The 10,818-nt window shown below is 45.7% G+C and overlaps 1 non-coding gene across 1 annotated transcript; it reads right to left on the reverse strand.

Moving 5' to 3' along the window:
- Window positions 1-640: 640 nt before the first annotated feature.
- Trnas-cga lies at window positions 641-715 on the reverse strand. Its single transcript has one exon. It is a non-coding gene; the product is annotated as a tRNA-Ser (tRNA).
- Window positions 716-10,818: the final 10,103 nt, after the last annotated feature.

Genomic DNA, 10,818 nt, shown 5'->3' on the forward strand with positions numbered 1-10,818 from the left:
GCCTCGCTGGGATGACGGCGCGGTCGCTTCGGTCAGCACAACTAGCCCCTCCGCGCACTCTGCTGGTGACACAGAAACACACATAGGCGTCGCGGAGGTGCGCGCAGGTGCGTGAGCACGTATACGCAATTAAAGCACAATGGCTTTATGGGCGCCGGCTGCCTGCAGGAGAGTACCACCTTTTTATGGACGGAAAACGGTTTTCCCGATTCACACGGCGGGTGGAGAAAGCGGCAGAATCATGCGCCGGCATACGACTGCGCGTCTGTCACCGATAGGGGCCGGCGCACCCGCCTATAGCTGCGAGATCGATGCTGGCCGCTCTCGCCGACAAGCCGTGCTGAAAACAGAAAGGTGGTTAGTCATACCTAGCTAGCGATGCCGCAGTTTGTAAATTTCCACGAGGTTACTGAATAGTGACCATTCACACAGTAGAAAGATCGACACCAAATAGCTGTCACAGGATACGTAATTCCTGTTGTAGTTGCGTAGTCAAACTATCAGCATATGCATCTTTTGAGCATACGTGGTGTCATTCTGCGACATGACGTCCAGACGAACTAATACTTTTCTAGAATGAGATTTTCACTCTGCAGCGGAGTGTGCGCTGATATGAAACTTCCTGGCAGGTTAAAACTGTGTGCCGGGCCGAGACTCGAACTCGGGACCTTTGCCTTTCGCGGGCAAGTGCTCTACCAACTGAGCTACCCAAGCACGACTCACCCCCCGTCCTCACAGCTTTACTTCTGCCATTCTGCCAGTATCTCGTCTCCTACCTTCCAAATTTTACAGAAGCTCTCCTGCGAACCTGGTTTTAATCTGCCAGGAAGTTTACTACTTTTCTACTTATCTCAAAAATAATACTTCTTCGTTGGTGGTCGCGTTGAAAAATTATCAAAACGACGAACTGCTTCGAAAAAAAGAGTGGTTTGTAGCACATCATCGTGACAAAATTAAGCAACAGGAAACACAAAATTAACCAACAGAATATATACTATGTGATCAAAAGTGTCCGGAGACCCACCAAAACATACATTTTTCATATTAGGTGCATTGTGCTGCTACCTACTAGCAGGTACTCCATATCGGCGACATCAGTAGTCATTAGACATCGTGAGAGAGCAGAATGGGGCGCTCCGCGGAACTCACGGACTTCGAACGCGATCAGGTGACTGGGTGTCACTTGTGTCATACGTCTGTACGCGAGATTACCACACTCCCAAACATCCCTAGGTCCACTGTTTTCGATGTGATAGTGAAGTGGAAACGTGGAGAGGCACGTACAGCACAAAAGCGTACAGGCCGACGTCGTTTGCTGACTGACAGAGACCGCCGACAGTTGAAGAGGGTCGTAATGTGTAGTAGGCAGACGTCTATCCAGACCATCACACAGGAATTCCAAACTGCATCTGGATCCACTGCAAGTACTATGACAGTTAGGCGGAATTTGAGAAAACTTGCATTTCATGGTCGAGCAGCTGCTCATAAGCCACTCGGAGATGCAGAAGTTCTCTCTTTTAGCGCCTGACACTGGACTGTGCTGAGCATTTATATCACGCTTTCGCGCGTATTAAATGAACCTGTAAAGAAACACACTGCTCTTCTTTGGATATTCTCTATTTCCTCTATCCTACTTGGTACAGATCCTATACCGGCGAGCAAGTATTGGTTGAGCGAACGTTTTGTAAACTATCTTTCTGTGGGTGAACTACACCTCATGTCTTACCTGCGATTAGTTTTGTTTATGGTCCCTCCGTGCGGACTCTCCTCGGTACATTATGGACGTCACTGCTTTCAGAGATTGCTATGAAAACACGCAGTCATATAATTGGATACTGGATACACATTACAACTCATTTATAAAAAATATTTCATATTTTTACTTTTAAGGTTCCTCTCGTGTATTCGGTGACTACATAACGCGACTTTTTATCTAAAATTTTGTGGGCTATCGATAGGCGTAACAATCAAGAATATTACAACGCTGCCTTATTAACCGTAAAATACTTTTTAGAATTGTGAGTAAAACAAATAATGCCTCATTTAGGCACCAACATGTGAATTATTAACTCATCCGTATACTGAATCATCAAACACTCGGCAAGACAAGGTGTTAAGTGCAGGTACATACATAAACCCGTGAGAAAGCAGCCGCCACGTCTGTGTACTGTCCGCCCGTAGCTCGGACCACGGTGTGAAGCTTCACGACGGGCGGTGTTGCGGCCGAGTGTTCGCCGGAAGTCAGTCTGACCGGACCGGAGCCGCCGCGTGGTTCGCCGACTGTTGTCCCGCTTCGCTCTCATCAATACATGTATCCGACACGGACCCACACTCACAGGACGCGCCCTAGCCCGAGGCTGCATTATTTACGTCGTCCATTCTCGCGGGCAGCCAGTCCGCGAGTAGTCGCCGAGTACGCAGTGGTCAGCAAAGTTCTCCCAAAAGGCTGTGGTCTACACGTGCTGTCGCAGTGAGGAGCTACCGCCAGTGCTGTGCTCCAGAGGAGGAGAGATTTCACTCTAACGTCCCGCCGAGGGACGTGGTCATCAGACACGGAGTATAGGCTTAGACTGGAGGGTGTCCTTCTCAAAGGAACCATCCCAGCATTCGGATTGAGTTTTGGACAACACAGCAGCCTAGATATTGATGTCCAATAAAACAAGCACTTATTTCCACTGCCTTTCGTGACGTCTTCCCGCTATGAAAGACTTGGAGAAATGCATGACACTCACTCTGATGTGGTACAATACATTTATTCGCTTCCGGTTTGCATCATGGACCAGCTTCACTGTGGAAAACATCTGTTGTAACAACTTCATGCGGCATGCGTGCTATTTAACCAGAAAAGTATATGTCATCGCTGACGAGAAAACGTTACAAAATTGATACTGAATGCCGTAATACAGGCTTAACCAAGCAGGAAACAACGTCGACAGCATGAAATCTGTAAGAACGGGCAGCACCATTGTTCAGGCATAACAAGACCCAGAAGCACTCCTCGACCGAAACCTTCATTGAATTAAAGTTTTGCAGGACAGCACAGTGTGTAGTAAACAAGTATATCGATGCTATTGACAGTTGCCTGAAATAAAAAATGCGCTTTGACGCGAAGCTACTTCTACATCGATAGCACTCAAGCAATTTTTACGTGCGGGGCGAAGGGTACTTCAAGCTTTCCACTACTACTGTTATGTCCCCCTGCCCAAACTCATCTCGTATTTCATTGGCGAATGTGACTTGGGAAGAACGACTCCCGGTACATCATCATTTTTTTTTTCGCCATGTAAAAAGCAAAGCTTCCCGTTCTGGTCCGACTGGATCAGTAGGGACCGACCGACCGACCGCCGTGTCATTGTTTGCCCGTGGCATCGTTGCGTACACTATGGAGGGGCTCACCGCTCTCCCAGTCGTCGTCGGCTTTCTTGACCTCCAGCTCACTACTTCTCAACCAAGTGGTCCTCGCTCGACACCAAGGAAAACCCTTGGCAGAATCAGGAATCGAACCCGGGTCCTTCGCGTAATATTCATTAACGCTGACCATACAGCTACGGGAGCGAAGGTGCGTTGTAAGTAGTGCAGTGCTGGAATTAACATGTTGGTTTACTGTGTGATGCTTATTAGCATTTACGATAAATCGTCAATCAGATTAATCACGCCTTGTACCTGAGGGTGGTCCGATTCTGACCGAAATGTTCAATAAAGTGACAATACAGCTGTGTGCAAATCATGATTTTTCCAAAAACTTATGTTTATGATGGATTTTAAATTTTTTTTCTTCGGGAATACTGTTCTCAGTCTGCCTTTGTACAAGCTGTTAATTTCCTATTAAGGTTACTCCGAGAGATGTACTTGGTAGAAAGTATTGGCCTATATAGATCAGTCCTGGACAATTTTCGGTCGTTACCAATGATTTACGACCACTTATATAATGGAACAGTAATTAGTATTTATTTATGCCCAATCCTCGCTTCGAAAGTTTCCTACAAAGACTACAATGCTTTACTACCACCCACCGTTTTGGAGATAATATGCCGACCACTGGACTGGCCTAAACAGGCAGTTGCAAAAATTCCGGATCATGGTGCACCCTCACAATTTACACATTAACAAATATTGTCAGATTGAAAAGAGCTGGTAAGTGAAAATTAAGAATCGTAGGACTGTCCGAGGACCAAATCCGAGACCATTGTAACCGTGGTTATGCATAGTACGTTAAATTTATTAATATTAAAACTCAACTTTCAGTTGCTTCTAGAATTTCGCTGTTATGTTCTGGGATTCTGACTTACATGTAGGTAACAGCATAAGCTGCGAGTGACCTCACATACTGTATTCATCCGTTTGTAAATAAGTATCACGAACAGAACCAGCATCATCTGCGAACACTTTCACTGCTTCCGTTTCTGTATCACCTCGAATGAAAGAACAAGTTACCAGTCACTGTTTATTTAAGTCCACAAAGCGCTTCGAAAGTTTAAACCTCGTCAGCTGGATTTACTTGTGTTTGTATGACATACTTGTCTGTTGTGACACAATTTTGGGGTAATTTTTGTCATTATGTCGAGCTGTCACAGGCTCCGTTCTCTGCCATATTTTCTAAGCACTTCCTCGTCTTTATTGTAGGCGCTACAACTGTCGAGTTTTAGTAATCGCTGTCATTTCAAGTAGTTAAACTTCCGCACGCCCATCCAATTTCCGGCCTCGCTTTCTCAGCAAATGATATTATTGCTCATCATCTTCAGTTCGATGTGACAAGCCTTAAGTTAAAGCTGAGTACTGTAACCTATACTATGAGACAGTGACAACATTTCATTGTTCCGGTAATGGAGGCTCATTAGCTCTAGACGCATTTCGGATGTAAACACGAAAATATAGGCAGTCAAAGATGTTCTTGCGACTCTGCCCTACATGTTAAATTACTTCCGTAGTATTGTGCCCACAGCTCGTGGTCGTGCGGTAGCGTTCTCGCTTCCCACGCCCGGGTTCCCAGGTTCGATTCCCGGCGGGGTCAGGGATTTTCTCTGCCTCTTGATGACTGGGTGTTGTGTGATGTCCTTAGGTTAGTTAGGTTTAAGTAGTTCTAAGTTCTAGGGGACTGATGACCATAGATGTTAAGTCCGATAGTGCTCAAAGCCATTTGAACCATCCGTAGTCTTGCATCCACAATTTTTATATTACAGGAATTATTTACCAAACACACACTTCGTGCGACATCTTCTTTTTTCAGTACAGAGAGCTGACATAAATGTTGCCGAGTATGGTCATATACACACAAGCACCGAGGCATATGAGTAACACAGCAGTAAACAGAAATCAGTTGTCGCTATACAGACAGTGCAGTAACGCCGACAGAGCTCTCCAGACGCCGGCTGTTGTTTTCTGGAGAACCTTTCACTTCATGCGCCGGTAACGAGTAGCCATCTTCCACCGCAAGGCTAGTGGCGGGTAAATGAGCGTGTGATTAGGGACAATAATAATAAGCCTTGACATTTGCCGGGGCTCTGCAGGTAGCCGCTCGGCAATCCACCGAAGGTAAAAAAATATTAAGTAACGAGCGCGCGCTGGTGCTCCCCCGGATCTGTGGCGAGAGCCGTCCTTCGGTGACGCTGCAGCTGCACGTGGCGCAAGCTAATTTTTGCATCATCCCGATGTGGCCAACGATATGACGCTGCGGTCAGCGCTAAACGACAGAACGTTGCAATTTTTCATTTTCTTCTGCCGTCTAGAAATCTCGAATCGAGTTGTGAAATTTGCAGTGGAAAAATGTTCCTGTCACGGTCGCCAAATCGAACAGTGTTTAGAGAGAGCCACCTCCTTTACACAATTGAAGCTGCCTCTGTTATCACGGTCACAATTTTAAGATGATGCATGCAAATGGCAAAAGTTACCAATTTACGATGACACGACAGAGTTCTGCATAAGCCTAGCTGATTCGAGCTTTGGGAATGAAGAACGTTTCACGTTTCGCTACAATACTTTTGGTTTACAACAGTGGCCCAGCTGTTGGAGGTGAAGGTTACAGCCTTGGAATGTTGTAGTCGCAAAATCAAATGGTTCAAATGGCTCTGAGCACTATGGGACTTAACTTCTGAGGTCATCAGTCCCCTAGAACTTAGAACTACTTAAACCTAACTAACCTAAGGACATCACACACATTCATGCCCGAGGCAAGATTCGAACCTGCAACCGCAGCTGTCGCGCGGTTCCAGACTGAAGCAAAATCGCACAGTGCTTGAAGACAGAGCAGCCTTTTTTTTTTTTTTTTTTTTTTTTTTTTTTTTTTTTTTTTTTTTTTTTTTTTTTTTTTACTTAACTGCACGTGCTGACAACGTCATGAAACCACGATGATGACTGTAGAGTCCTCTACATATGTAGCCATTTTGAGTCCTGGGGAAGTCAGGCAAAGTGGGCTACAAAACATTTTCCGTAGTATATGACCCTGTGATACACAAGAAACCAGCTTGGGTAGCTCTCTAGGTAGAGTACTTGCCCGCAAAAGACAGAGATTCCGAGTTTGAGCCTCAGTCCGGTGAATAGATTAAATCTGCCTGAAAATTTCCTATCAACGCGCACCCGGCTACATAGTGGAAAATTCATTCTGGAAACATCGCCCAGGCTGCGGCTATGCCATGACACCGCAATATCCTTTCTTCCAGGACTACTAGTCCCGCAAGTTTCACGGGATATCTTCACTGAACTTTGGAAGGTACTGCGGAGCTAAATCTGTGGCTACGTGAAATGTACTTGGGTAGATCAATCGGTAGAGCACGTACACGCGAAAGGTTAAAGTCACGAGTTCGAGTCTTGTTCTGGTACACAGTTTTAATCCGCCAGGAAGTTTCATATCAACACAGTCCTCTTCATAGCGAAAAAGTCATCCAAGAAACAACAGTGTGTGCTAATTTGTGCTTGGGTCTACTTCCGAGCCCTCTTACTCCTTGAGCTACAAAAGCGGAGTCAAGAAATTTGCAGTGCAAACACACTAGTTACGGTCACCAAATCTCACAGTGTTAAAGAGCAGAGCCACCTTGTATAGAGAAGTGGAGCTGTCTCTGTGATCACGGTTATTGTGATGGCGCAGTGGAGCGACAAAGGTCACCAATTTATGCAAAAGTGTAGCTAATTCGAACCCTGGGAAGGAAGAAAGCTTTGCGACAACACTTCTGGTTTACTAGTCACTGTGATCCAGCTGCTGGACATGGAGATTAAAACACAAGAAATCAGCTTGGGTAGCATCATCCCGATGTGGCCAATGATATGACTTTGCGGTCGGTGCTAAAGGAGCAGGTTGTGTGCAAATATATCCAGGTATTGTCTTCTCCCTTCCATATCTCCAACAGAAACATAGCGCTGAAATGTTCACTGTCAGGAAACTTCCTGACAGATTGAAACCTTAAGTCGGACCGAGGTTCAAACTCGGAACCTTCCCTTAGCAAATTCATTCCAGACCCCTGGCCTGTGACGCAATCAACACGCGCCATTTCTGCACATTTTGTACGAAAGGCAGAAATTCGCTTTTATTGGAAGGAAGAATCGAAAGACGGGATTCTGCCAAGGAACGAATATTGTGCTATCATATAATCGCAGCAGGAATTATCGTAAGGGGTCGTGGATTATGCCATTGAATCTCCCTTCCAGACGCCCAACATAACGCCAAGTCATGGACACATCGCAAACTGACAGCCGGACGGAAGCATACCTAACTTGTCTGAGTGAATAACTATGATTGAGTGAATGACTATGATTAGTCATCCCCTGTAATGTGCCAAATAAGCCAAGCCTGCACGCGAATGCAATGTAAATGGACCAGCAGTGCTAAAGACTAGGAAATCTGGAGCATCAATGGGGTTTGTGGCTGTAAGGATGCAAGCCTATCCAGAGGATTTTTCGAGTTGTGAGCAACCGATGCTGTGAACGACCTGTCGACAGGAGTGCAACTAGCAGGCTTGTGTGTCTAGTGCAGTGTTAGGGATGTCGAGCACTGGAAGTAATGGTCACGTGAGTGGAAGTCTCGGTCGTTCTATTCTCGGACGTATACGCGTCATGTGGGAGCAAATGGCAGGGGAGCGAGAAGGAACTGATGGTCCTCGTCTTTGACGGCCGTGGGATGCCCAGGGGTCAGGCGACACCCAGCTTCCGCAGACTGCTCGGCCAGAGGAGAGAAGCAAACAGCTTCCTTTGTAGCCAGGCCGCAGCTGTCCGCCGCTTCCCAGGGCCCTGAGAGGGCAGAAGAGGTAGGCGAAGCCGTCCAGGTGAGGATGCCCAAGGCGGGTATTTTGGCACGCGGTGACGTCTCTCAATACACTTCACAGATTCGTTAATAACAAGCAGGCCGATAAAAAAATTAAGGAGTTCTGTGTAGAAAGTCAAATAAACAGAGATACGAACGACATTTAAAGCAAAGGTGGAATTTTTATCATCAATAATAAAATCCGCTACAGTTGTAAAAATTATTTGTTTCTAAAAAGGAAAGCACAACCCGGTTTCAGGACCTGTGTTCCATCTTCAGGCGCGTATTAAAATCAAGGATGCATAATTGAGGTTCAATCTCGTTAAAACTTGTAACTTCAGTCACGTGTCCTTCGTGGAGTCACATTTTAATATGTACCTGAAGAAGGGACACAGGTCCTGAAATGGGGCTGTGCTTTCCTTTTTATAAATAAATAAATTTTACAATTGCAGCGGATTTTATCATTGATGATGAGTATCGACAGTTTTGGATATCCTGCCAAGAGAAATAAGTTACATTCCTAGTCTGGAATATTCTAAGACTTGATCACTGCCGAGGAAATTTCTCAGTGGATTGTGGACAGGATGCTAGAGAGTATGCCTTTTCTAGTTTTGTGATATGGTTAGGATGTGGAGAACACGACCTGATTGTCCAGTGCCCATTTTGTTGGTTTTGGCAGCAATTATCCGTTTCAGTTGTTAGACGATCATCCCGAGACTGCATAAACATCGTTACAATATCTAATACGTGTTAATCAGTGTATACGTAGCAATTTTCTAGCTAGAAGAAGTGTTCCGACAGTTTAAAAAAATGCTAGATGTTCGAAATTCTAAAGAAAATAGGTGTAAGCAATATGGAATGAAGGGTAGTAAAGAAAGGGTAATACACAATCTGTACAAAAACGAATAGGGAAAAGAATCAATGGAAGAACAAGAAACAAGTGCTTGGATTAAAAACGTATAAGTCAGGAATGCAGTCTTTCGTTCTTACTGTTCAATCTATAGATAGAATAAGCAATGACGTAAATAGAAGTAAGTCAAGGAGTGGGATCGAAAGTCAGAGTGAAAGGGTATAAATGATAAGCTTCAATAATGACGTTACTAGCCTCATTTAAAATCAAGAAGATTTGCCGGTTATTAATGGATGAACAAATTTCACTGCCTTTTCTTCAAAAGTGTGGATTTGGCCCATCTTTGAAATAGTGTGTGTTTTTCATAAATATACCATCTTAAGATCAAAACTGAGGACAAAGTAAAAACGAAGCACTTTTGTATCTTACAAGGAAAATTTACTACTTTAAGTTTCTCATTTCCTAATTCCCTCAGCATCACCTGACTTAATTCCACTACATTCCATTATTCTCGTTTTGCTTTTGTTGATGTTCAGGATACCCTTCTTGAATCCACTTTTCCCACCTCTGAACGCATATTTGTGTACCCCATCTGGGCCCTTCTACTGCTTGTACCTGAGTCGGGACTTGGGTACCAGCCTGCTACTTACCCAGTAGTATGTGAGAAACCGTCGAAAAACCACATCCGGGCTGGACGGCTTACCGCGCCTCGTCGTTAATCCGCGAGGCGGATTCGATCCGGGTGCAGGCTCACCTTCCCGAATCCCGGAAGCGTCACGTTAACGCGCTATGCTGTCCGGGCGGTTACGTGTCAGTGGAGTGACGGGAAAAAAAAACACTGCTGAGTCACTACAATTCAAAATAGTGACGTAGCAACAGGCGGAAGGGCTGTGTATTGTCTGGCTGTGGCTAAATTGGCGTCAAGCCAGTATCGCTCGCTTACCGACTTGGCAATAGCCCACTTGATGTCCACGTTGTCCATAAACTCCTCCACGGCATTACACTTACCTTCGCCGTAGGAAGGAAGACGCGATTCGTCTGTTGCGGCTGACTCTGCATGCCACTGCGGCCGCACGCTTTCCCAACGCATCGCCGACGTCGGCGACAGTTTGGTGTCCGCTGCGGCCTGCTGAGGCGACTCGGCGTTACGACAGCTTCTGGGAAGGCGGGAGGTGGATGGGTGTGACCCGGCCGGCGCTGGCTGGCGTTTCTATTTGTGCCGCGCAGAAGAAGTTGCGGTCTCCGCGAAGGCCGCGGGGACCCAAGGCCGGCGCCTCCCGCTGCCGCATCACACTGCACTAAACTACGCTACACTACAGTACTACTCTCTTCCACAGCATACTGCGATACATGTTTACTGGTATGGCTCCTCAGACTCCATGACGCATTTAAAATTAGCAAAAGTACGCTCTCAAACTTCCTAGCAGATTAAAAATGTTTGCAGGGCAGTGATCCGAAGCCGCAACCTAGCCTTCAGTGGGTGTTGATCTCACGTACTGAGCATACTAAACACCACTCATCGCATAAATTGTTCTAGTACCACTTCTCCTACTTGCAGGCTTCACAGAAGCTAAGCAGCACACTTTTTATATTGTGGGTAGCCACAGCTGTAAGAATACATTCTTGTTCAATAACGCCGGATCAGTTGTTTGTATAATCCTTTATTAGTACAATCAGTTTAGCAACACTGAAATCGCAACATGAGTTGCATCGGGGAAAAAACGCAGATGTGAGGAAA

The sequence above is a fragment of the Schistocerca americana genome, chromosome 9 (assembly GCF_021461395.2).
Source record: "Schistocerca americana isolate TAMUIC-IGC-003095 chromosome 9, iqSchAmer2.1, whole genome shotgun sequence".
NCBI classification, from domain to species: Eukaryota; Metazoa; Arthropoda; class Insecta; order Orthoptera; family Acrididae; genus Schistocerca; species Schistocerca americana.